The following is a 24979-nucleotide window of genomic DNA, read 5'->3' as shown; positions in this document are numbered from 1 at the left end:
GAGCAAGCCAATCACAGTTACTATACGGCAGAAAACGCGGGAATTTGCGCTCCAAGGCTGCTTGGGAACACAAGTCATTCCCACGCCTCGCTGGTAGCCCGCCGGAAAGTGTTTTCGCTAAGTTTCTGCGAAGTAACGGAACCTCTAACCCAGCCGCTACTTCAGGCCCCTCCGGGCGTGTCTTTTGACAATGTCGGCGTCTGGAAATCATTCACTCGACTCCCTCACACCCGTCGGCTTATCCTTTCAAGATCAGCAGAGCCCGCCTGTCACCGGACCACCTGGGTGACGAGAGACGCTGCGTGGGAAGTCCGCGTGTGAAGGAATAGCAACTTTTCACCGCATGCAATTAGAGAGGAAAATCGTAAGATAGAAATATGAGAGTGGGCTCATGCCACCTCTCAGGGCGCAGATAGCTTTGAGCTTTGATGCTGTCGGCTTGTGGTCGTGAAGCGTCTTAAATAATCCTGTGAAATGGTTACCAAGATGTGTCACGTGACGTGCAGGTGCAATATAGTGCCGTGCTCACAGCCATACTGTTTGATGTGCGCGCTCTTGGAATGCAATGCTGATGCCTCTAGTGAAGTCCCTGGAGCGTGACGTGTACGCAGAGTGATGTTTCGTTGTTGCTGTCCTGCTGAGGCGTAGCACCTTGTATTGCGCCTATCTAAGTCCGGCAGTAGTGAGTAGATAGCTTCATAGGCAGGTCATGGTTCTAGCACAACAGATGTATAATCCAATCTAGTAGTTAGCTCAAGTAGTTCTTGCTGTGGACGAAAGATGTCAGCACCTTACAGACCAAAGTTATAAGCTATTTAAACGAATATTTTGAAAACAAAACGTCATCTTTTCCGACTATGACGACTTTCATGAATTATTTCTGACTTAAAATGTTTAGTTATTAGTGTGACTGAAGTTCTTCTAACAAATCCATTCCATGATCTTTATTTACCTAGAAAACTGGAGATATATACACGTTACAGAAAATACGAACACAAAATGCTAAACGAAAAACTTGAAAGTGAATCAGTGAATTTCTTCAGATGCTTCGACAATATACTTAAATAAAAGTAGTAGCACATAGAAATAATCACTATTGTAAAATAGATGTAAGTAAATCCATATTGTTAAGATAAATACCTTGTGTACAAAAGCATATCTGTGGAGGACAGGTAACATTATCTTTGTCAACTACATCTAAAAACATCTTTGTAACTGTTTGTTTATGTAAGTTATTCTCGGTGTGTGCTGTGCTCTGAAAGTTGCGAGTGATGTTTAATATGAGTGAGATTGCACAAATGGACCATAAGAAAACTGTAAGTACTAGTTCTTCGAAATTTTACCGCTATCGAAATATTAAAATCGATAACTAACTAAAAATTGTGCCTTTCTTATGCATTGCAGAAAAGTCAACAAAACAAAGCAGAACCTCACACATCGAAAGCATTACGAGAAAATAGCATAATACAAAGAAATACACTCTTGAAAATGGGTAACATTTCAAGAAACGCGTCGTGCGAAACATAAATAAAAGAAAGTTGTAGCAGAAAATTATTTATAAACATATCCATTCTTTTCTCAGTAGCAGGCCTTAAAAAAATTGTAATGGATAAAATCAGAGCTAGCATTCTGTCACAGGCAAACCGTTTCGTGATCTTTTTGGTAACTGGTTTGGTTATGTAACATAGGCTGGACTTACTTGTGTGTGTGTTTGTGCGTGCGTGTGTGTGTGTGTGTGTGTGTGTGTGTGTGTGTGTTGAAATTGTTATTTAAGACTAGCACGGGCTTGGCCGTGATTTCATATCAAACAATTAATAATATATTGAAGTTTTCACTCATAAACTGTCTATAGTTTAATATCTCTGTTAACTGGATCCCAGATTACCTTTGGTGTAACCTGTTGAGGCGTGCAGTGCGTATAGTTTCCGCTACAGCTTTCTCGAGCCGAAGAACATAACACATTTGCTAACAGGTCATGCGTGTGAACCGGACTGTTGAAGAAGAAACTCCGCAAGGTGAGTGGAACTGTTTCTTGTAGGACCAACAGTTAACCGCGCAGTTCTTTTTATCTTGTTCAGTCGAGTTATCTTCATTAGTAATGCGTCTTTTAGCAAAATATAAGTATTTAATTGAGCCTGTAGTCACCTCTTATTTGAAAGAGTTCTGCTACTCCTTTTCGCTCTTCGCTCTCAACACACTAGATGTGGTGTGCTGTGATTGTGAAGATAAACAGAATCACGCTAGCAGTAGAAGATGAACAGGACGCTGTAGGTACAGCCAGGGCAGGCAGCAGGATAGTGTGTGCTCACTGCCATGCCTCACAGCTGGTATCGCGATTTCATCTTCTCACAACTTCGCTAACACCACGTGCACGCACTATTCGAAGACAGATATTATCATTAGTTGCAACCAGAACTGTGAGCTATGATTCTTCTTGGCTGAATATTCTGAGTGGTATAGCGCTTAAAAATTGTTTTACGCTATATGAAAAATGTAAAAAAAAAAAAATTGATACAGGCCGGTCTGATTTACACTTGCATTAATTTATCAACAATCGCCTACTGTAGTTTGAGAAAATATGTACGGGTGCCACCTGACTAAGACTGGTATCCCAGCCGTCTCTTCACACACTGCCAACATTGAAAGACGTTCTGTTCTCAAACAGTTATCAGCTAAGTATGCTTGGTGCTAGCGGAATGAGGCGCTGCTGGTATGCTCGTGGTCTCGCTCAGTTATATATGGCTGCCAGGTTCCCTCGAGAGTTAGCCGTGTGACAGGAAACTTTCCTTCACTTAATTCTTAATGGGCTCTATTCTTTTGAGGAATCGTGTGCTTCGCCTCAGGATTCGATGAGTACGTGTAAAGTGTTTTTTCTCGTTGATAGAGGAAGAGGGAAAAGGTGGAACTGGATTCTTGGCACTCGACTATCTTCCTTGAATAACAGTCGAGATTAATGTTTCGTTTCAAAGAACCAAGAACTACTGGATTGGTGCATAAGTTCGTAGCGTTTTCCTATAATTTTATTAAACACGACAGATTCAGGTAACATAGACTTTAATCATCAATAAAATATTCTCATTCACTTTTTACGACAGTCTGCCAACACTGGTGTAACTTTTCGATACTGTAACTGTAGAAATCACATAGTTTTGAGGCGAAGACCTCGTCGAGAGACTTTTGGAGCGCGTTTCCATCCTAAAAAGAAGTTCCTTGAAGGTGCTCCGATATAGAGCGAATGACGTCAAAATCTGAGGGCGCAAGAGCAGATGAATAAGATAGATGCGGAATGACTTCCCAACCCAACTCCTGATTAGTGTTTTCTGTCAGTCTAACAGAATACAGGTGGGCGTTATTGTGGACTACCATCACTTCACGCAGTCATCCTGGTCGTTGTTCTGGGACTGCGTTTGCAAGACGCCTCAGTTGTTGACAATAAATGTCAGCAGTGGTAGTTACGTACGCCAACGGCCTTCCCGCAGTGGTGACATCCGTTCCCGTAAGATCACCGAAGTTGAGCGCAGTCGGGCCGGACTAGCACTTGGATGGATGACCACCAGGATTGCCGAGTGCTGTTGGCAAGCGGGGCGCACTCAGCCCTTTTAAGACAAACCGAGGAGCTACTTGATTGAGAAGTAGGGGCTCCGGTCTTCGTAACTGGCATACGGCCGGGAGAGCGCTGTGCTGACAAGTCCCTCCATATCAGAAAACCAGTGACGCCTGTGGTCTGAGGAAGACACGGCGGCCGGTCGGTACCATTGCCTTCATGGCCTGATCGGGCGGAGTTTAGGTGTTTTAGTGATAGTTACGCTTCGGGGAAGCAATTCGTAGCACATTACACCGTTGCTGTTCTACCAGATTCATAACATTATCTTTTGCCACTATTTTCAATATATAAAGTAAACAGCCAATCGGTTGCAAACATTTAATGTAAAATCTTAACCAAGTTTCAATACCACCAGAGGCATCTTCTTAAGATGGAAATCACCCTTTTTTTTTTTCTTTATTGAGTTTCCACTCCCCCCGAAGGGGGCGGGCTGGCAGCAGCTTAATATACCGCTCTTCAGCCTACAGACTTTGTTTTAAAAAGATGAAGATAATAAAGAATAAAAACAGGCGATAAAATGGGAGACTTAAATGGTAACATGGCGGAAAAAAATCGTGGAACTTAAAACATAGAACAAAGGGATGATGATGCTAATAAAATACATATGAAGCAGACAAGTAAAATAATAGACAGACAATTAAAGAACATGGCGACAGTCTGGTTTTTGTTCGCAAAAGACATAAAACTCACACCCAGCGACAGCATGGTTTCTGTTCGCAACGCTTTGGAAAGACGAACAACACGGAACATTCACTTGAAACACTGCACTAAAAAGTTGACAAATATGACAGACCACAGCCGTGAGAAGGTGGGGGGAAACGGGACAGATGATGGGGAAAAAGGGGGGAAGGAGAGGAAAAACGAAGGGGGGGGGGGGAAATCACCTACTAAGTTGAAACATGTTATAAAATATACGTCTAAAGTACTTTGAAAAGGAGAACATGGACTAAAACATACACATACGTTAGATGACGTTAAAATTGTTTACATACATGATGCTAACGAGCTCGAGTGAAACAGCAAAAAAAAAAAAAAAAAAAAAAAAAGACATAAAGACCTGCACAAAAATTATTACGATAGGTACAGATTGTTAAAAGAGCAGACGTTAGACTGAAAGTTTGGCAGCTAGTTACGAATCCAGGTAAACATAGTATAGGGGGCGCTACTTGTTGGGCGCTAATAGCGTGATCAACACTCAAATGTATGAAATACGTAACAGTAACACATCAGTATGACACACGATTAGCTGTTTTAAACAAAGTAATTGTGTGTTGTATAAAAACAGAGGATGATTTTAATTGAATCAACTATAAGTGCGTGGTGAAACATTGTAAATTAACTAAACAAACACTGTTATAAACCGTCTTATAACCCGAAACCTAGGTTGTACAGTAACATTAATAATAAAATTGTGAAACAAGGCAAGAAACAGTGTTTCTTTAGTTAAAAACAGGATGTGTAAAAGACAAAAAATGAATAAAGTAAGTTTTTCTAAAAATGACGACAGCCATTAGCAAACTGTGTTGGGTGGTTGGTTGATTTGGGGGAGGGGACCAAACAGTGCGGTCATCGGTCCCATCGGATTAGGGACGCACGGGGAAGCAAGTCGGCCGTGCCCTTTCAAAGGAACCATCCCGGAATTTGCCTGAAGCGATTTAGGGAATTTACGGAAAACGTAAATCAGGATAGCCGGATGCGTGTTTGAACCGTCTCCTACCGAATGCGAGTTCAGTGTGCTAACAACTGCGCCACCTCGCTCGGTGCAAAATTGATTGTAATGGTTAGTGACAAATACGTGCTGAGAATAAAGAATATAATGTAGCAGGATTTTTATCAGGACGTTACAAAAAGAAAAAACAGAATGTAGTATGCAGGGCCTTCTGGCATAAGTCAGTAAGCAAGTACACTCCCTTGGAAGGATGGGAGAAACAAACGTTTCGAAATGGAAGTGAGCGGAAACACCAACCAAAGTATCATAATTTTGCTAGAAATGGCATAAAGACATTAAAGAAGCTTATTTTCGTAACTGTAGAAGTTCGTTTAAGACGAGGCCATTGTTACCGACCATATGTCTAAAGATCTCAAGTTTCCACCTGAAAGATTGTAACTCTAATTTGCTTTTCTGAATAGCGTAAGATTGTGACTTGAATTTGGTATGCTGAAATCGGGTGCTAATTAGACCATGAAAGCGGTTTAAAACTGTGAGCTGTCTTGTGAGGTTAACCGTGCGTTTACTGAGCCACTGTTTCACGACTGGGTAACTAGTCTAGGTTTACCACATTACCAATCAGACTATCATTGATTATAATCTTTTTACAGTCATACAACAACCGGTAATATATCTATATAAAAGGAGAATTTAAATAAAAAGAAAGAAATCAGTTTATATTTGCAAATTTATTTTAAAGATTGTTCATTGAAATTTCAGCATATTATACGTGAGTTATAACTGAGCTGGTGCCTTATTTACGATTGTGAGACTGTGAGATTGGAATATTACGGAACACATAAAATATGGAGTCAAGATTGGGAGACTGGGTACAACACTGCATTCATAAAACAACACACAAAGAACATTGAAACACATGCAACAGAAAGTTCACCACAACCAATAGATTCAAATTTTCAGTTAAAGAAATTATTTTCGTAGCACAATCCTGTCCGTCTTGTAATTACCCTTCACGTGGTCAACTTGGTTTACAGAAAGCGTATAACTCCACAATAATTTAGATAATAAAAAAAAAAAATAAATTAGATCAAAAAGCAAATTACAAAACAAAAACCTCGAACTGGTTACTAACGTCCTACTATTAACCTGATGGGTCAAACAGTTATATAAGCACGTGGTACTGGTCTCACAAAGTACACGCCACGTGGGTTGAACATAAAGAAAAGTTGGTATATTCAAAATCTTTTCAAGACGATACGTTATAATCACACAAGCATTTGCATTTAAGATTGATCTTACTTAGAGTTACTGACCAACACGTGGTTCCACTTTACTCACAAAGTAGTAACAAAGCAACTACCGCAAATTAATCTGAACTGGACACGAGAATTACACTCCGCTGCAATTAAAGATAACCTTAGCTATTTTAAAGCTAACCCGAAATAAAATGATTAAATTCTCAGTTAACCTGAACTTAACAAATCCATTGTCCTATGGACTTAACAGACACGCGCTTGGCCGGAGATCTTACCACTTCAGACGCTCGTTACCGCCAGACTGCTACTGCTGGACTCCAACTTCTTACTCTCCAGCTGCCAGACTCCCACTGAACTACCCAGCGTGCTCCTGAGAGTCGCTCACAAAGACAAACGGAAGGCGCCAGAGGGGCAGCTTCCTATACCAACATGACAGGGGACGGACCGGACCATACTAAGAATGGAAACCTCTCTGCTTTTAGGAACCGTAGCTACCTGTTTCAACGTTGGTCCTACTGTTCTCTAGCAGACAGCCTTGTCTGCTACCCTCAAGCATGCAGCTACAAACACATTTGATCATTCATCCTCTCACACAGAAGGGAAGGGGGATGACAGTATCTTATCATACACAGTATATAAAAGAAAGCGGATGTAGGTTCCGTATGAGACTGTGTGACATGAATTACATATAAGAATTACATATAAACTGTGCTTTAAAGTGTAGTAGTGTGAGAGATCGTTCTTGTTTACGTGTAAAAGTAACACGTTCCACTACTCAGTCTCCTCCCAGATAGTCAGAAACGCCACAGTAAATTTAGAAGAGGAATTTATTCCATAAAAGACAACAAATTTGAGAAATTAAACATGAAAGGAATCCAACAGAGACCTTTCATAACCCCAACGCTCCGGGAAAAGACTGTGCGGGGAATTTTCTGGCCATGCTAGGACATTCCCAAGCAGGCTTCTCACACCCTACTTAAACCAAAAGTGTAAAGAAAAAGGCAAAAGGTCACCAGCTACTTGCTAAAACACAATAATTTCAAACATATTTACAATCTACCAATTTCAAAGAGAGAAAAAAAAACACACAATCTGTGACACCTATTTAAAAGATCATGTAGACCTAAATCGGTCAGCAAGTAAAAACAATGGTTCCTGTGTCATTAATATGAAAACAATTTCTGGTTGTTACCCTTATGGAGTTCACCAGTATTTGCTCATTGCAAGAGCCAACTGATCACAGGCGAATTTATGACTGTTTATTAACAGGCAAAATTTATGAAAATAGCAAAGGTGCCACAGCAATTAAAAAAAAAACATCAAATAACATCAGTATCATAAAGTAGAACATTACAATGCACAATTCGCAAAAGCAAAAAATCGACAAAAAAACATGTTTTACTAAGTGGTTATCGCAAAAAATTCTATATCTTATAAAACTAATAATCTGTAGGATTAACCTAACTATGTGGCACTAATTTAATCACTCTACAATATTTCAGTTATTTAGCAAACAATGAGCACTGTGTCATTATACTGAAAGTACAATAATTGTGTGATCGTTACCCTTAAGGGGTTCCTCACAATAAATATGCCCCATGCAAAGGCTAATCGATCACAGTCCAATGAGAATGAATAGCTATCTGACTCATAAAGGAAGCATTGCCACAGCAATGAATTTTCGAAACAAAATATCACAGATCCAATACCTAACACAAGAACAAACATTGATCAATAAAACAGTACAATAGTCAACATCTAAAACAAAATACCAATAAATAAAACACCTGCAAAATACAATAGTCAAAGTTTAATAAAGACCAATAAATCGAGTCCCTGCAAAACACACGAGTCAAAGTTTCTGTGACAGAAACACACGTATATGCATTGAACTAAGAACCGTATAATCACTGTTCACTGATACACTGACTAGTTCCACTGTTCTGAGGCACAAGATAAGGGGAGGGGGAGGGGGTTCGTCGCCGCAGCTGTCAGTAGGGATTTTTGTCCATCTGTTGCGTGCGATCCCACCGTCTCTGCCCTCTCATGAAGTTTCTCTTGTGTCACGAACATCTCGATTTTGTTCCATGTTTGTATTGTCAAATTTGTGCAGTATCCTCGATTGACATGCCAGGTTGATATTCCTGGGCAAGGATGACACTTCAATGGCTCTTCTTCGTGTCACCCTTAGCGACCAGAGAACATCTAACCATGAATTACTGTCGCTTGACAGTAGGCATCCGTCAGGAAATGTCGATAGGCGTCGTTGACGTCTGCAAGTTTCTTTGGACAGTACCTGTCAAAAGGCTCCACGCCCCTTGTTTTGTTTCACCGCGGCCGTCTCGTCACGGTCGCGTGCGTGTGGTGCGTTGCCAGGAGATGGATTTCCGCGCGGTGGACCGCTCGCCCATCTCAGGTCATTCCCTTCAGCTAGGGTCGCGCGGGGCGGCCGCCCATTAGCTGCAGGTATACGGGAAAGTGTTTGCGGCGTAGGGTCTTTTGTTGTCGGCCGCGCTCCCGAAGTGGCCTGGCTGACAGCGTGTCCCGCTGGGAAACCCGCCAGTTTACAACTAGCTGGCTGCTCCCGCTGTCTCTTAAGAGTTTTGCCGGTTCGCTTTCACGTTCTCAACTGCATTCACAGAAATTTTTTTATCATCCTTATGTGATTACACAATGTCATACATAATACCACTTAGTATTGTCTTTCACAATTTTTAAGAACAAAGTTATATGAATCGACAATATAAAATTAAAAGTTAAATGACTTGACAATATAAAAAATAAAAGTGAAATGACTTTACAATGTAAAAATAAAAATTAAATGAACTGACAACATAATATTTAAATCCACATCACTAATGTGGTTCACTTGTGTTTTAATAAATCAAATGCCACTTATTAATCCACTAAAATGAATAGGGTTATGCCTTGCGCAAGTATAGGTTAGGAGAGCATGGGGTTCACATGTTATTTACACACACACATGCACACCTGTTGTCTATTCTACAAACTAACTACCCGTAAACATGCATTACTCTAAATTCTACTTCTATCCACTACTAATTAATCCCACAAGCCACTTCAATGCTACTTCAACGAAGTGTTTACACCACTACCACATTGTTCTATTTCGTCCTCTTCTTGACGCTCGCCGCATATGTCTTGTCATATAATGAATATGGAGACTTTCCTTAAACATACACATTAAAAAGAACAATGGTTATTTACACGCAAAAACATTTATACCAGTTCGCACACCTGAAAAGAGACTCGCAATTATACATTTATCATACCCATATATTCACACATAAAACAGTAAGACAATTTCATCTAAAATTACGTTATCACTAGAATTAATCACACAGATGGCTCTGAGAAGGTTAAAATGTCTGCACTATACAGGTTATACTACATTTTCTTACCCATTTTGCTGCGATTTCGTTCCTTCTTTAAGTTACCTTTCGCTTTCAAATCAGTTATTTCGCCTGTGGTGGTTATTCTGGACTCATTTCTCATGAATGGCAAAATTGTGGTCACCTCTATTCTGTAAAACAGTATCATCTTAACATATTGAACTTACAACAGACACAAAAGATCCGAATCCTCCTGTAGTTTAAATGACAAATATTTTGCTTCATCCTTATTACCTTAAACCAAGCTTTCCTTCGTTCCCATAATCAAAATTATTTAATCATCCTCTACCTTCAAGAGGGAAACTTCCTCAGTACAAACCATATAAGCTGCAGTGCATCCCGCACCAGCGAAAACAGTAGGCTGTAATGCTCACAGCATCAGCAAAATCACATAAACGTCGCTTTTCTAGGACAAGTATTCACGCAGAATAATTTTTCGGGCTTTGGCTCAACATCAATCAAGACTACAAAAAGGATCCATATTTCCGTTCCATTCTCCATTTGCTGAAAAACTGCTCGTATTTGACTACCACAATAATATTTCAGGACCACGTAAATTACACAAACCACAATTCTTCTTTCACCTTGAAGGGAATCAATATACTTACGAAATCCACAGACATCACTTTACGTACTCAGCTATAAAGAACAAAAAAAACATATATTATCAATATTAACATATCATCGCATATTGGGAAGCCAATGGTTAAACAATCGTATTATCGCATCCTGTTTTCACGATTCCAGATTTACTCATTCCTTTCTCAGAGTTTTCCTATCTTAAAATATTCATACAGCACGCATACTATAGTAAGAGATCCTCATTTATACTGACAGATATAGAATAGTAATAGATAGATAGTAGCACGGAAAGCAGAAAATCGGAAACAAGGCTACTAACAGCTGGGGACCTGGGTTTGCCAGACCCATAATACCCACAGATCGGATATTCCCCTGAGTTTTTGCAATTTCAGCAACGATCTTGCTTCTCTCAGGAGCGACTCTTTTCAATTGACACAAAAAATAGCATTTCACTTGTTCACAAGGAAACCTTTTATCTTTACGTTTGAATCAAACTAAATCCTAATTGCACAAGGAAAGAAAACAAATTAACAACATCACTTCAATCAATCACATAAAAATATCTTTATCATTATTTTTACTAACATATTATTCAAAATTCATACGCCACAAATTTAAACTAATCAATTCATTCTCCTCTCTATAAATCCTATGTACTCATTTGCCATGTCGCTCATTTGTTCCGATTGGCGCCTTCTGGGCTGATCATTTGTCATTGCCGGTTTCGTTCATTCCCATTTGTTGGATTATGTCTGGGGTTGGCCGGCCGAATTTCGACATCATGTGGGGCTCCGCCTACAATTCTACTCCCACCGTGTTCATCGTAGTAACGATGCTGGTTGCCGTACCTGTTGCGCTCACGATCTTGTCCCCATCCTCTATCATTTCTGTTGCTCCATCTGTGTTCGCGACTGTTACCCCAGTTTCTATACGGCCTGTCCCGATTATTGTTTCGTTCGCGTCGCGACGACCGGTCACGCCGTTGATTAGTAGTACGGCCACGACTGCGATCGCGCTGCTGAGCCCCGTAATAACTTTGTGCCTGATTAGGCGGGCATTCTGGTGTATTGTATTCCAACTCTTGGAGAAGCGTTTTAAATGTTTCCACGTCCTCTTTGCATCGTCCCGCAAGAATGACGTGCCGCAAGTGCATCGGCAATTTGGTGATGCATATCCTAATTAGTTCCGCAGGTCCGTATGGGTCGTATAAAAATTGATTTGCCTGCAGCATGTGGTCGAATAGGCGTGCAGGGCTGCCGAAACCAGACTGGTTCAAATTTGGCAGCATAATTATGCCATGTTTGACCCTATCTTGTGCCGCTTCCGACCAATAGGCGGAGAGAAAGGCTTGTCGAAACTCCCGAGTGGAGTTGCAGTGACGCGCTGCCGACCTCATACGACTCGCCGGTTCGCCTTCCAAATAGCCACACATATACTCTATTTTATGTGAACTTGCCCAGTCGGGAGGAAGACAGAACTCAAATTGCTCGAGCCATGCTCGTGGATGTATGCCTTTTTGAGAATTACGGAATATCTCAATTTTTCTTACCGTAAGGAAATGTTTGAAATCAAATCCCCGCATTTCCTCCTGGCGAGGCCCTTGAATGTTTCTATTTGTTTCATGTCTGCCCCTTAAATTACATTCTTCCCTGTCGTCACAATCTCCCTCGTGGCCGGAGTCCCTCTCTGCACTGTTCGTACGGCTATTTTTATTGCTATTGGCGAGTTCGGAATCACACGCCATGCGGTTTTCCAGATGCGCCACGCGTTCTTGTAAATCGCCTGTTACAGCTTTGTGTTGTCTGTTCACTTCAAACTGTCCCTTCTGGAATTTAAGAAGCGAACGCACTTCTTCGGTCTCTGCGGCCGCTACCTGTGTGATATTGTTCTCGCTTTCCGTCAGCTTCATTGTGCCTACAATGTCCGCTAATGCCGCGATCTTCTCATCTATTTGTCTCTTGTCCTCCGCCCCAGTCTGCTTCAATTGTTCGACCTGCAGTTCCAACGCGTGGATCGCTAAACTGTTGTCCGCTATTGTGTTGCTAACGGCCGTGGGACAATGCGTTTCAGCATCTTGGACCCTCGAGAGTACCTGCTGACGATCTCTTTGGCATTGTTCTCTCAGCTCTTGGAAATTCCTAAGTAGCCGTTCTTCGCTTTCTTTAGATTCCGCCTCGCCACACTGCTTGCTCTGTTCTAGGGCTTGCAGACGGTCATCGATTTGTTCAAATGTACGGCCTAATTCTTTCATAATATCGCTTTTTATTTCACTTGCCAGATTGTTTATTCTTTGTGAGATATCATCGGACACTCTCTGCATCGACTTGTCGACTTTATTTGTCTGCTGGATTAGTTTTTTGTCTATTTGTTCGCCTAGCTCTCGGATCGATTTCTCAGATTTTTGCGTCATTTGTTCGCCTAGCTCGCGGATCGATTTCTCAGATTTTTGCGTCATTTGTTCGCCTAGCTCGCGAATCGATTTCTCAGATTTTTCTGATTTCTGCGTCATTTGTTCGCCTAGCTCGCGGATCGATTTCTCAGATTTTTCTGATTTCTGCGTCATTTGTTCGCCTAGCTCGCGGATCGATTTTTCGGATGATTCTTTTTGTTCTCGGAACAATTCTTTATTTTGTTGCAATAAGGCTTTCATGAATTCCGCCAAATCAATTTGGTTAGTTGGAGGCGAATTAATTTCTGGCTCTGATGTGAGCCCGTTCGTGCTGTTTTGCATTTCGTCTGAAGTATTCCCCATTGCATTTTCGGAACCGCCCGACGCGTTAATATTGGAAATCAAATTATCCCCTTGGTCCATGTTGCTTAAGTTGTCGGACCGCTTACTTTTAGCTTGGTTACGTGTCAGCATTAGTGCAATTTACACCCAGTACGTAACACACTAATCACAATAAATGTGTCCCCCAAAAATTACGACAGTCACAAGAAAGATACCCAACCTAGTACGCAATTTTTCATACGCAAAACAAATTTTTATCTTTGTTCGAAACCGTGGAATTTACAAGCGAAGAGAAAAAAAAAAAAACAACACACATATATAGAACAAACAAATATAGAAAAAGACAATATAGAACAAGACAAACAACACAACGCCGATCAACAACGCCGTGAATCTTTTGAACGTCTGCTCGGAAACAACGCAAAAGTTGTTTGAGCGCTGTAGGAAAAAAAATTAAGATTATAACACGCTCGCAATCTAACGTATCAGAGATTCCAGAGTCTAGCGGAATCACAGAACAGGGTCGCCATGTGAAAGATTGTAACTCTAATTTGCTTTTCTGAATAGCGTAAGATTGTGACTTGAATTTGGTATGCTGAAATCGGGTGCTAATTAGACCATGAAAGCGGTTTAAAACTGTGAGCTGTCTTGTGAGGTTAACCGTGCGTTTACTGAGCCACTGTTTCACGACTGGGTAACTAGTCTAGGTTTACCACATTACCAATCAGACTATCATTGATTATAATCTTTTTACAGTCATACAACAACCGGTAATATATCTATATAAAAGGAGAATTTAAATAAAAAGAAAGAAATCAGTTTATATTTGCAAATTTATTTTAAAGATTGTTCATTGAAATTTCAGCATATTATACGTGAGTTATAACTGAGCTGGTGCCTTATTTACGATTGTGAGACTGTGAGATTGGAATATTACGGAACACATAAAATATGGAGTCAAGATTGGGAGACTGGGTACAACACTGCATTCATAAAACAACACACAAAGAACATTGAAACACATGCAACAGAAAGTTCACCACAACCAATAGATTCAAATTTTCAGTTAAAGAAATTATTTTCGTAGCACAATCCTGTCCGTCTTGTAATTACCCTTCACGTGGTCAACTTGGTTTACAGAAAGCGTATAACTCCACAATAATTTAGATAATAAAAAAAAAAATAAATTAGATCAAAAAGCAAATTACAAAACAAAAACCTCGAACTGGTTACTAACGTCCTACTATTAACCTGATGGGTCAAACAGTTATATAAGCACGTGGTACTGGTCTCACAAAGTACACGCCACGTGGGTTGAACATAAAGAAAAGTTGGTATATTCAAAATCTTTTCAAGACGATACGTTATAATCACACAAGCATTTGCATTTAAGATTGATCTTACTTAGAGTTACTGACCAACACGTGGTTCCACTTTACTCACAAAGTAGTAACAAAGCAACTACCGCAAATTAATCTGAACTGGACACGAGAATTACACTCCGCTGCAATTAAAGATAACCTTAGCTATTTTAAAGCTAACCCGAAATAAAATGATTAAATTCTCAGTTAACCTGAACTTAACAAATCCATTGTCCTATGGACTTAACAGACACGCGCTTGGCCGGAGATCTTACCACTTCAGACGCTCGTTACCGCCAGACTGCTACTGCTGGACTCCAACTTCTTACTCTCCAGCTGCCAGACTCCCACTGAACTACCCAGCGTGCTCCTGAGAGTCGCTCACAAAGACAAACGGAAGGCGCCAGAGGGGCAGCTTCCTATACCAACATGACAGGGGACGGACCGGACCATACTAAGAATGGAAACCTCTCTGCTTTTAGGAACCGTAGCTACCTGTTTCAACGTTGGTCCTACTGTTCTCTAGCAGACAGCCTTGTCTGCTACCCTCAAGCATGCAGCTACAAACACATTTGATCATTCATCCTCTCACACAGAAGGGAAGGGGGATGACAGTATCTTATCATACACAGTATATAAAAGAAAGCGGATGTAGGTTCCGTATGAGACTGTGTGACATGAATTACATATAAGAATTACATATAAACTGTGCTTTAAAGTGTAGTAGTGTGAGAGATCGTTCTTGTTTACGTGTAAAAGTAACACGTTCCACTACTCAGTCTCCTCCCAGATAGTCAGAAACGCCACAGTAAATTTAGAAGAGGAATTTATTCCATAAAAGACAACAAATTTGAGAAATTAAACATGAAAGGAATCCAACAGAGACCTTTCACACCCTTTCTTCTCTCTATGTAGAATCGTCACTTCCTCTACTCGGACTACATCCCGATATTAATAAATACTCTGCGAAAGTTGAGTTATGAACTGTAGTCCCTTTCTTCCCTAGCAATTGTTCCTTGTATCTTACGTGAAAGGCTCTACCGCTTTGTCCGGGCAAATACCACAAATTATTTTGTAGACTCCTGAGCTACGTAAAGGGTCATCTGACGTTTTTAAATGATGGATTAATTTTTTGTAAACTTTTATTTGTGGAGAAAACAATCTTCCAGCCATTTTTTTAACTAACAGACGCTGCATCCTATGCGATACAATATCTAAGTAACGTATTGAAATACACTCCTGGAAATGGAAAAAAGAACACATTGACACCGGTGTGTCAGACCCACCATACTTGCTCCGGACACTGAGAGAGGGCTGTACAAGCAATGATCACACGCACGGCACAGCGGACACACCAGGAACCGCGGTGTTGGCCGTCGAATGGCGCTAGCTGCGCAGCATTTGTGCACCGCCGCCGTCAGTGTCAGCCAGTTTGCCGTGGCATACGGAGCTCCATCGCAGTCTTTAACACTGGTAGCATGCCGCGACGGCGTGGACGTGAACCGTATGTGCAGTTGACGGACTTTGAGCGAGGGCGTATAGTGGGCATGCGGGAGGCCGGGTGGACGTACCGCCGAATTGCTCAACACGTGGGGCGTGAGGTCTCCACAGTACATCGATGTTGTCGCCAGTGGTCGGCGGAAGGTGCACGTGCCCGTCGACCTGGGACCGGACCGCAGCGACGCACGGATGCACGCCAAGACCGTAGGATCCTACGCAGTGCCGTAGGGGACCGCACCGCCACTTCCCAGCAAATTAGGGACACTGTTGCTCCTGGGGTATCGGCGAGGACCATTCGCAACCGTCTCCATGAAGCTGGGCTACGGTCCCGCACACCGTTAGGCCGTCTTCCGCTCACGCCCCAACATCGTGCAGCCCGCCTCCAGTGGTGTCGCGACGGGCGTGAATGGAGGGACGAATGGAGACGTGTCGTCTTCAGCGATGAGAGTCACTTGTGCCTTGGTGCCAATGATGGTCGTATGCGTGTTTGGCGCCGTGCAGGTGAGCGCCACAATCAGGACTGCATACGACCGAGGCACACAGGGCCAACACCCGGCATCATGGTGTGGGGAGCGATCTCCTACACTGGCCGTACACCACTGGTGATCGTCGAGGGGACACTGAATAGTGCACGGTACATCCAAACCGTCATCGAACCCATCGTTCTACTATTCCTAGACCGGCAAGGGAACTTGCTGTTCCAACAGGACAATGCACGTCCGCATGTATCCCGTGCCACCCAACGTGCTCTAGAAGGTGTAAGTCAACTACCCTGGCCAGCAAGATCTCCGGATCTGTCCCCCATTGAGCATGTTTGGGACTGGATGAAGCGTCGTCTCACGCGGTCTGCACGTCCAGCACGAACGCTGGTCCAACTGAGGCGCCAGGTGGAAATGGCATGGCAAGCCGTTCCACAGGACTACATCCAGCATCTCTACGATCGTCTCCATGGGAGAATAGCAGCCTGCATTGCTGCGAAAGGTGGATATACACTGTACTAGTGCCGACATTGCGCATGCTCTGTTGCCTGTGTCTATGTGCCTGTGGTTCTGTCAGTGTGATCATGTGATGTATCTGACCCCAGGAATGTGTCAATAAAGTTTCCCCTTCCTGGGACAATGAATTCACGGTGTTCTTATTTCAATTTCCAGGAGTGTATATTTTCCTTATCAGTATCCTCATTCAGAACGTTCCTAGAGTAGTGATTCCTTTATTGGTTTTCGCTTCGAAAACTTTTTTACGCTAGTGAGAGTTCATAGTCATTATTAAAGACCACATTTCAATTAAATTAATTTCTTTCTTTCGTTTAACTGGTGATAGTGGTGTGACTAAAGTGCAATGAACAACTGATTGAAAGGAAGCTGTCTTATGTGACTGAGAACGTGTTCACTCCGAAGGCATAATCTGCACAGTATTCGCTGCCTTACGGAAGATATCAAAAGTTATTTTATCATCAGCTATGGCCAGATTTAGATCCAAATAACTTAGCTCTCGTTTTTCATTTTGTAACTCGCAAATGAAACTAATTTTCTCATGAAGATTAATAAATATTTCAAAGATGTTGTTAGACTCTTCACTAGTTCCACTGTACATAATCAAAATATTATCTGCGTACCTAGAGTAGGACTGAAAGCTTAGTTCTGCAGTAGCATAACTTCTGGAAAACTTTTCTTCTAGTGAATTTATAAAAATGTCTGCAAGATAGCCCACTAACCGATTACCCATTACAAACCCATCTGTTTACTGAAACAGTTTTACATTAAATTCAAAATAGTTGTATTTAACTAATTGTATATTTAGTAATTGTATAGGTCCGTAACTGTTCCTCTGTTATATCCTTTTTGATGGAACTCATGTTTTGCTGCGCGATTACTACGTTGTTTGAACTGGTACATTAGTGAATAAGTTAGCAGTCTCAAACGATATTAATTTTGCCTCTTGATTGCATTCCAAGTTTTAATTTTGTTCACCATGATCTGACTTATTTGTCACGGATTTATTGTTTTGGAAGAAGTACAATTTTTTAATCATTCCACGAAGGAACCTAGCTTTTGTGGATGCGTGCAAGTCTTTGTACGTGGATTTACTGCTTTGGTTGGGCGCAGTCATTTCTTCTTTCCCTTGCGTTAGCGTAAAGACATCATTGCTCCTCAACAGTAACGACACGGGACAGAGACGGTCGGTGTTGTTCAAGAGATAATTGACGACAAACAAACAATTCAAATGTCCACGAACGCTCAATTTCTTCCTGAACGTGGAGACTCATTAATGCCAAAACGATCTTCTTAAAACGAGGAAATCATTTTCTTGCTGTGGTCTGTCCAATGGTATTATTCCCATACATGGTGTAAATGTTTCTGGCTGCCTCCGCTGCTGTCACCCCGCTGATGAAAACGAACAAAAGAATAGGCCCATGTCGGAAATTTTCAGATTTCTCACATGACTCTCCATTTTCTAGCGTCCGCAGCTCCTCTCACTATTTCCAAATGACAGAACGACAATATGAAAACTCAAACAACAGCAGTGAACTACAAATAGAAAACGACAATCGATAAATAAACCCATAACAACCGGAATACCAAACATGCAAAACGAAAGCACTACAAACTTATGCACCAACCTACTGGTAACTACGTACTTAAGCTATATTTTAACTTCCTTGTGATTTTCCGGTTGTAACTACTTTTGTAATTGTTTAATTTAAACAACAGTAAGAATTTCTAGTATTTTTGTTATGTAAGATTTTATTGTTGGAATCACAGCAATTACCGACGTGTCTGCATATTCTTCCGAGGCTAGTCGCTTCTCATGATTTAGAAGTGTCTGAACATTACGTACATCAGATCAGTATTATGTTTTGTGAATCACTAACTATAGATGAAATTTAGAGTTATCACTACGCTGCTCTGGCTCCACTCATAGGTCTACATCTTACAAAGTACGTACTTCAGCTTAGTAGCTGTGTTTATAAAAAGTACAACGCGTCTGCGACTGAGGTTGCTGGCCAGCTGTGTCAACAGTCGCCACCCGAATAAGTATGACTTCTGTTCTCAGGGTCAAGGTCTATATGCGATGATAGATGTTTGTGTCGCAGTAAACTGTTATCCTGGCCGAGTTTGCGTAGCTTCTGTCACGGGAAATGGAATTCATCAACAAAGCCCTCTCGTCGGATAATAATCATCTTCCTCGGAGTCGTCACTCACGCTCAGGCAATTCTCGCCATTAGAAATTAAGATAAAAAAAAACAGCAAACTATTACTGAAGATAGTTACGGAACGTTTAAGACCAACAGAACGTAATTCAATTCCAGCTATTTGTACAGGAGCGTTTCGCCATCAAGTGGCTGCGTGCAGGTGTGAACATTTTGTAGCAGTCTCTAACCTTGCATTTTATCGATGACAATGGCATTCATGGTTAATGAAGATTGCTCAGTTCCGTGGAGAGCTTCTGGGACAACGACAGTTTGATAGTGGCATGTTTTGGCTTTGTCGGAAAGAAATTTTTTTGTAAATATTCCTGGTGATTATGTAGGTTTTACACAATTTTTCTGAATGAGTTTTACTGCTTGCTTTGTCAATACCACTTCCAGTCATGATACATACATTTTTTGTTACAAATATACGGTATGACTATGTAAGTGTTAAGCAGATTTTCTGCACAAGTTTTGTTGCTCACACTGCCAGCACCAGTGTTTCAGGTTATTCCACATAAGTACTTAAAGTGTTGAACCTTAGTGTTGCCATAGCTTGTAATGAGGGATCCCACGTCTCCCATAAAAAATTTAAAGGCTTCTTTTGAAAGTAATCTCAGGAAAATTCTGTAGGGCTTATTTGGATTCAGTGGTAAGCCACGTAAATATTACTAGGTTAGCGGCAAAGGAAATGGGAATTTGTGGTAAATTCTATGGGACCAAACTGCTGAGGTCTTCGGTCCCTAGACTCCAACTTAAACTTTAACTTACGCCAAGGACAACACACACACCCAAGCCCACGGGAGGACTCGAACCGCCGACGGGGGACAGCCGCGCGAACCGTGACAGGACGCCTCAAACCGCGCGGCTACCCGAGCGGCTAGCGGCAGTGGCAACACATTTGATATTGTTTATTTTACTTTTAGTTCGCATATTTATTCCAGCTATTTCTTTATGCCATATTGTGATGACCTTATCTAGCATCATATTGAAAAGGAGTGGAGATAACCTACCACCTTGCCTTGTATATTAAAAGATTTGGAGATTTCGCCCATGAATATTACATTAGAGACTGTATTTGTTAAACTCTGTTGTATTACGTTACTTGATATTTTATCCACCTCATAATCATTTAGTTCATTGTGCAGAGTGCTGCTATCAATCGAATATGCACTGAAGAGCAAAAGAAACTGGTACACACTCCTAATATTGTGTAGGGCCCCCGTGAGCATGCAGAAATGCCACAACACGACGTGGTATGCATCGACTAATGTCTGAAGAAGTACTCGAGGGAACTGACGCCATAAACCCTGCAGAGGCGTGCGTAAATCCGTAAGAGTACGAGGGGATGGAGATCTCTTCTGAACAGCACGTTGCAAGGCAATATGTCTGGGGAGTTTGGTGGCCAGAGGAAGTGTATGAACTCAGAAGATGTTCTTGGAGCCACTCTGCAATTCTGGACGTGTGGGTTGTCGCATTGTCCTTCTGGAATTGCCCAAGTCCATCGGAATTTACAATGGACATAAATGGATGCAGTTCTGTTCTGCACAAGATCGGTTTTGCCGAAGGGCTACCTGCTAGTCACCTACCTTCCATTTCGTCTGCTAATTTAATTTGGTAAGCAGAGCACGAAAGAGTACTTTGTAGACGCCTGACAGAAGAGAAGGCCCTCGATAATTTTTTGGCTCCATATTGTCATGTTTTTATACTGACAGGTTTCAAGTCAGCAGCAACAGCTTTGCTCTCTCATACGTTGGCAATAATGCGTACCTGCCACGTGTCTGCCTCACACCCTGAGCTTTTTAGGAATTACACCTTCTTTCCCCAGTACTATATTGCTTTTGAGGTGGATTGCTGTATGATGTTATGTATGTTATCGTGTGTTAGTGCGACCGAGTTTTAGTTCGGGATGGATCTGTCACATTGCAATTTTTTTGTGGGAGCTGCACTGCAGTGTCGGGCCGGCTGGTGTGGCCGAGCGGTTCTAGGCGCTACAGTCTGGAACCGCGCGACCGCTACGGTCGCAGGTTCGAATCCTGCCTCGGGCATGGATGTGTGTGATGTCCTTAGGTTAGTTAGGTTTAAGTAGCTCTAAGTTCTAGGGGACTGATGACCTCAGATACTAAGTCCCATAGTGCTCAGAGCCATTTGAACCAATTTTTTGCAGTGTCGTTTCTGAAAGTAATACTTCAGGATGTCGCATTTAACTTTTATATTCGTCTTGAATGTTCCGTACGAACGACGGAAACAAATAATGGGTGGTATATAGTTTTCTAGTTCTTCCCTAAAAGTGCACCAATAGATTTTGCCAATAATTGCCTATCATTATCAATTTCCTTCAAACTAATGAAGTCGTGCGTTCGTTTAATTCGTCTGTTTTCGATGTTATTTTCTGTATTTCTTAGACTTTTTCATTTCCGTGTACTTTGGTGTCTGTTCCAATATTTCCGGGCTTAAAAACGGAATTCCATGACTCTACCACATTCGGGGATACCATCTGTGTTCACATTTTCGTAGAGGTCTGCCGACTTTCCTTGCTCATTCTTGAAAGGTCTTGATAAGTGGTTCCCATGCTTATCTCAGGGGATTCCATAGATTCCTCAGCGTATTGGTTAAAGCACTGTGGATCGATGCATGCTACTTTATGTTTCTGATATCATTTGTGATTAGGTCTGAAGCGAATTTTAATTTATGAGAAACGGTGGGCGGACCCCGTGTAGGCCCTGAATACGTGCGAATTGATGATTTACGGAGAGAATTTTATAGTGATTTGGTGTTCAGTTATATGGTTGACTAGTGATTTCCATGTGTCCATTTTCGGTTGGGGTTTATTAAAGTGACTGGACATTAACTGAAGGATAACCATTCTACATGCATTTATTAGACGCTGTTCAATGGTCTTCATGTCCGAAAAATATGTGCTGAAAGAAAGGGGGACCTATTAGTGGCGGTCGAGTTTCTTGAAATGAAATTCAGGGAATTTTATTTCTCATTGTGACAGTGATGTCGATACTGTATTTTTTGTTACTTCTCAGAAATAAGTGTGGGATGTTGCTGTACGCATTCAGCAGTTCCTTGGAAGTGAAGCATGGCGCTTGCATTTTTAACCTAAATTTTTGTTCTTATGTTTTTTAATCCTAAACTTGTAACTTTTTTGCAGTAGCTTTCCTGCCAGATGATACAGATGATGTTAAAGTTTCACAAGTGCTATTTCTTCGAATAAAATGATTTGTGATCAGAATCTCTCATTTTTTCTGTTTTCTTACATTTTGTAATACAGCGAGTTCAGCGTTACCCAATTCCAGTCTGCATACTGCCTGCACTCGCCGCCGTCCGTGGCGCACTGTGTTTCGCATAGCTGTTCCGCCTGGGCGTCGTGGTATCCGAGACGACTATCGACCTCTAACAACAAGGAACGTGATTCATGGGAACACATAGGGGTAACCTGCTGCGGAGCTTCATGTTCAACTCTCTGAGCTGAACGATGTGCTCCAAAACACTTGTAACGGTATCAGTATTGCACCATATCGTCTTATCTGCTACCGATCGCCGCTTATCCAGCTACACAGAACGGGCAAGCCTCCAATGTCTGCGTTCTGTGATCAGGCATGGACTTTCCAGCGTTTTTTCGCCTACTCGTAGATTCACAGTCCTTGAAGCACTTCTATGGATGGCAACGACAGTAGCACGCCAACAGCCTACCGGCTTCGCTGTTTCCGAGATTCACGTCCCAGGTACCAGACCAAAACAGTCTGCTATTTGTCAGTCTGTCACTGGATTTTCTCATTTGCGGCCCCTAGCGTCGTAAGTTTGATCCTCCACTCGTTCCTTTTTTTAATGCTTTACGTGCCTCAACGCTAACAAGCGGTATTCAGTCTCTCGACGGACGGTGACCATAATATTTTGGCCCTTCAATGTACGAGGGACGTTTAATAGGTAATGTAATACTTTTTTATCTGAAAACAGGTTGCTTTTATTCTGGATTGCAATACACTAAATTATCCCCAGCCTTTTAGGTTAAAAACCCTGTTTTGCAACGCAATCACCGTTCAACGCGATGGCCTCTATACCTGCATGGTACAATTCTACTGGTCGACGTCGGAGTCAACGTCTTGCTGCATGAATAACCTCCCGACCATCCACGTACCTTAGCGCGCTGTGCATCCTTCATTGGGCCAAACAGATGGAAGTCGATATCTGCGAGATACGGGCTATAGTGCGGATCAGGAAGAGCACTCAAATGAAGTTTTGTGAGCTCCTCTCGATTGCGCAGACTTGCGTGGGGCCTTGCGTTGTCAAGGTGATGGAGAAATTCGTTTGCATTTTTGTGATGACGTACGTGCTGAATTCCTTTCTTCAATCTCCTGAGGGTAGGAGAGCACATTTCAGAATTGACGGTTGCATCTCGAGGGATCAGAGGACAAGTGGCGTGGCGCCACTCCATGGCCGGCCGGAGTGTAGCCGGCACGGTAGCTCAGCGTGTTCGGTCAGAGGGTTAGCAGCCCTCTGTAATAAAAAAATGAAAAACTGAGTGAATGGCTAAATAATGAACTGCAACAGGCGTCAGGGAACATCCGCCAAGAACAATTGCAACGAACTGTAACGAACAGCCGGCCTGAGTGGCCGTGCGGTTCTAGGCGCTACAGTCTGGAGCCGAGCGACCGCTACGGTCGCAGGTTCGAATCCTGCCTCGGGCATGGGTGGATGTGATGTCCTTAGGTTAGTTAGGTTTAAGTAGTTCTAAGTTCCAGGGGACTGATGACCTCAGAAGTTAAGTCCCATAGTGCTCAGAGGCATATGAACCATTTTTGAGCCACTCCATGGATTGCTGTTTTGTTTCCGGTTCGAAGCGATGAACCCATGTTTCATCACCTGTGACGATCTTCCAACAAAAATTTCCACAGTCAGCCTCGTAAAGTGCAGGCAATTCCGTGCAGATGATTGTTGCTCTTTACGGTCTTCTGTAAGGTCCCGAGGAACCCAGCGAACACACACCTTTGAGTACCCCAATTGTGGGACACTTGGGTCTCCACTACCACCAGAGACATCCAGTTGAGCAGCAGGATGTGTGAGTGTGATCACCTCGAACGGGAGTGTCCGCATGTTCGAACGTTGCAGGAGTCAGAGCTGTGTGCGGCCGGCTGGCACTCGGGAGATAGGAGAGGTTTCCGCGGGCTTTTTGCGATGATAAAAGACGCCTCGCCCTACGGCTCTCCATGCTTTTGTTCACTGCGAGGTCTCCGTAGACATTCTTCAAGCGCCTATGAAAATCTGCGATGCTCTGGTTTTCTGCCAAAGAAACTCAATCACACTCTCGACTGTTTACTTCTCGTTGTGTCAGCGATATCAATAATGTATCTTTTTTACCGCTCAGAAATGAATGAGATGATGATGTGCACGTACAGCAATTCCTTGGGAGTGAAGCATGGCGCTTACATCTATACCTAAATTTTAATCTTTATATTTTCTAATCCTAAACTTATTACATTTTTGCAGTAGTATTCGGCCAGACGATACAGATGGCTCTGAGCACTATGGGACTTAACTCCTTAGGTCATGAGCCCCTAGAACTTAGAACTATTTAAACTAAACTAACCCAAGGACATCACACACATCATGCCCGAGACAGGATTCGAACCTGCGACCGCAGCGGACGTGCGGGTTGTAACGACA

This window comes from Schistocerca nitens, chromosome 1, assembly GCF_023898315.1.
Source record: "Schistocerca nitens isolate TAMUIC-IGC-003100 chromosome 1, iqSchNite1.1, whole genome shotgun sequence".
Taxonomy (NCBI): domain Eukaryota; kingdom Metazoa; phylum Arthropoda; class Insecta; order Orthoptera; family Acrididae; genus Schistocerca; species Schistocerca nitens.
Note: the sequence above shows the minus strand (reverse complement) of the source record.